This window comes from Otolemur garnettii, unplaced genomic scaffold, assembly GCF_000181295.1.
Source record: "Otolemur garnettii isolate 467f Iridium unplaced genomic scaffold, OtoGar3 scaffold00032, whole genome shotgun sequence".
Lineage (NCBI taxonomy): Eukaryota > Metazoa > Chordata > Mammalia > Primates > Galagidae > Otolemur > Otolemur garnettii.
This window is the reverse complement of record NW_003852427.1, coordinates 2467708-2471521: the sequence shown is the minus strand read 5'-3', so window position 1 is coordinate 2471521 and position 3814 is coordinate 2467708.

Sequence of the window (3814 nt, the reverse complement as noted above, 5' to 3'; positions counted from 1 at the left end):
AAAAAAAAAAAAATTAATCAACCTGCAATCCTCTATGACAGCGGTTCTCAAGGAACTATATTAAAGAGATGCGGCATTAGGAAGGTTGAGAACCACTGCTCTATCAGGTACCCAAGAGCAGGTCCTCTACTAGGCACAGGGGGGCACAGGGCTGGACACTCACCCTACAAGGACTCTACCCAGGCCCCTGCAGATTCAGGCTCCCTGAGCCCTGAACATGAGTCAGAGAAAGTGCCCCAAAGACTTGGATGTTGGCTCCACTGCAAGTGCTGTGCTGGCGTGGGGCTCTCAGCAGCTAGCCCAAGTGTGCCCCAAGGAGCACACACGTGGGCCAGCCCTGCCAAAGCGATGCTCAGTATTGTCACTCAGGAAGGCAGCTGCCTGGGGCCCATTCACGCCTCATCGGTGCCCACTCAGTAGACATGCAGGAGCACATCAGGATAACTTTGCCCTGAGTTTCATATGGAGAAAAAAGCAAGGGCAGGAGAGACTGCACCACTGAGCACTCACTGCCTGGGGGTTTGCTCTCAACCCAGAAACAGCCAGCACAGCAGCCTGGCTTATGAAACACAGGAGCAGCTTTACATAATCATGGGAAATGAAGAGAAAATGTGTGTTCATAAAAATGCGCCCTTCCGCTAACCTCAACAGTATTTTTTGCAAGATACAATTTGCTTTTGCCTTTTTTCTGATTGTAAAAGTTAATAATGTGTATTGCCACTAAATTCCAATGAAAGCAAAATGGGTAAAGAAGAAACCGAGAGTCTTCTTCAGTCCTACCCTACACCTTAGAGCCTATCAGCTTATCCTTGCAGACTCTGTTTTGCACAAGCATGCACACAGTGCTAAAATGCACGTATATACTTTTGTTATTATTATTATTTATTGTTTGTTTATTTTTGAGACAGAGTCTAACTCTGTTGGCTTCAGTAGAGTGGCATGGCATCATAGCTCACAGCAACCTCAAACTCTTGGGCTTAAGCAATTCTCTTGCCTCAGCCTCCCAAGTAGCTGGGACTACAGCAGCCCACCACAACACCCAACTATTTTTTGTTGCAGGTGTCATTGTTGTTTAGTTGGCCCAGGCTGGGTTTGAACCCATCAGCCTCAGTGTATGTGGCTGGCGCTGTAGCCACTGTGCTACGGGCACCGAGCCTATTATTATTATTATTAAGACAGGGTCTTGCTCTTTTGCCTAGGCTAGAATGCAGTGGTATCATCATAGCTCACTGGAGCCTCAGACTCTTGGCCTCAAGTGATCCTCCTGCCTCAGCCCCCAAGCAGCTGGGTTTATAGGTACCTCCAATACGCCCAACTAATTATTCAAAGTTTTTTTTATTTTTTATTTTATTAAATCATAGCTGTGTACATTAATGCAGTCATGGGGTACAATGTGCTGGTTTTATATATAATGTGAAATATTTTCATCAAACTAGTTAACATAGCTTTCATGGCATTTTCTTAGTTATTGTGTTAAGACATTTATATTCTACATTTAGAAAGTTTCACGTGTACCCTTGTAAGATGCACCGTAGGTGTGGTCCCACGAATTACCCTCCCTCAGCCCATCCTCACCCCCCTTTTCCCCATATTCTTGGGCTATAACTGCATTATAGCTTTCATATGAAAGCTATAAATTAGTTTCATAGTAGGGCTGAGTACATCGGATACTTTTTCTTCCATTCTTGAGATACTTTGCTATATTTTTTCGAAGTTCTTATAGAGACAGAGTCTTAGTCTGTTGCTTACTCTGATCTCCAACTCCTGGCCTGAATTAATCCTCCCACATCAGCTGCCCCATATGGTAGGATTATAGGCATCAGCCACCATATCCAGCCTGGTTTTCTTTTTCTTTTCTTTCTTTCTTTTTTTTGGCCGGGGCTGGGTTTGAACCCACCACCTCCAGTATATGGGGCCGGCACCCTATTCCTTTGAGCCACAGGCACCACCACCCCACCCCGGTCTGTTTTTATTGATTCTTGACAGAAATAGGATCACTGGCTTATTGTTCTACACCTTGCTTTTACTCCATTAACATGGACCCTAGATATCTCTGCACCATCCACTGACTTTAAATGCTCACTCAGAAAGGCCTTGAACCCAGGTCTGTCCAGCCACAGGTTTTGTGGGAGGCCAGGAAGGTGCTGTGGTGACACGGCCCACTCTGTGCAGGGCAGAGCAACATAGAGCTGAGACAGTGAGAGGGAGGTGGGCATGTGTATGTGACAGGGTATGCTAGCATGTGTGAGCGTCAGCGGGTGACTGTAAGCACGAGAGTGTATGAGTGACACTGTGAGAGACAGTGTGTGAATGTGCATGAGTGTGCAAAATTGTGAAAGTACAAATGTAGGAGACTGTGTGAGACTGTGTGTGGGTGTGAGGAAATGTGACTGAGAACATGAGAGTGGGTGTGAGAGTGTGCGAGCATGTATGGATGCGACTGAGTGACAGTGTGTGTGTGTCTCAGTTTCTGCAACTTAGGCTTCCTTGTGAGTGGCCCAAGCACGTCCCCCTCCAGGTCTCCACAACATCCACGGAAGGATGAACGCATGTCCCCTTGTGGCCTGTCTCTTACCAGTTGCCCCTGCCCAGCACAGCTGACTGGGCCTGGCATTTCCTGCTGGAATGCAACCAGAGCTCTGCTGCCCCACTTTCTGCCCCAGGCAGCCAGCACAACCCATCAGCTCTGTCCCAGAGATCAAAAGCCATCCCCAATAACACCCCAATAATAATATTAGGCTCTATTCCTACCCTTCAGCACCCTAATTCCCTCCAGATCCCTTTAGTGATTCTGGAGGTCCCCAGAAAGCCAGCTGTGGGGAACTTTTATGCAGGAATTTGTCCTGTCCTGAGTCCCATAAATTAGGTGCCCTTCTCCCTAGGTGCTGCATGGGTCCTGGGGGACACCTCAGACTCCAGCATGTGGCTATGCTCTCAGGTCACAGTGGGTTTTGCTGGCACCTGATGCTGGCAGCAGGACATCCGTGCTACTTCCTATTCTTCAACAGAGCACCTTGGTGTTGTGTCTCAGCTCCTGGAAAGGCCGAAATGGAGATTACCAGTCTGAGCAGCCAGATTCCCTTCCTGGAGGTACCCCTGATGCCTTCTCTCCTTGGAGGCAGCCCTGGCATTTGCTGACTGTGTGACCTTGGGCACATCACTTGACATTTGTGCTTTCAATCTGCAGGCATTTATTGAGTGCCTACCATACATGAGACATAGTTGTCATCCCTGGGGACAAGAGAATGCATCCTGCTCTTCTAGAGCTGACATAAGATAATGCAGATAGAGGGAAGCCCTACAGAGATGAAGACAGGCAATGTGACAGGCAGGAGGGGCTGCTGTGGATCCAGGCCATGTGAGGAGCCTTGAGAAGGGCTCTACTGCTCAGGGACTAGCATTAATCTGCAGAACCTCTAGGTGGGAGTAAGCTTGGGTTTTTAAGGAAAACAAGAAGACCAGTATGGCTGGAATGGGTGGGGGTGGAGGACCTGAATTTTAGGGAGGAGAGAGAACAAAGGCAGCTATGGAGAGCAAGTAGGAGGCTGACACAGGACTGGGACTGAGGGCAGCAGGAAGCCAGATGTCAGCTGGAAGTCAGGCAGGACCCAAGGGCTCCCTCCCAGGTGCCATGTGACCCTTAGGAGGTGTGTGTCTGAATAAAGACCCGGGATCTGAGAACAGGGGAACCACCACAGATAAATTGCATACTGATAGCACATGTAGTCAGCGCAGGATTTTGGTTCTGAAGTCAACCTTGGAGAAGACCAAAAACCCCTGCAATATGGCTGGGACCCACCATGTTTCCCCAAAA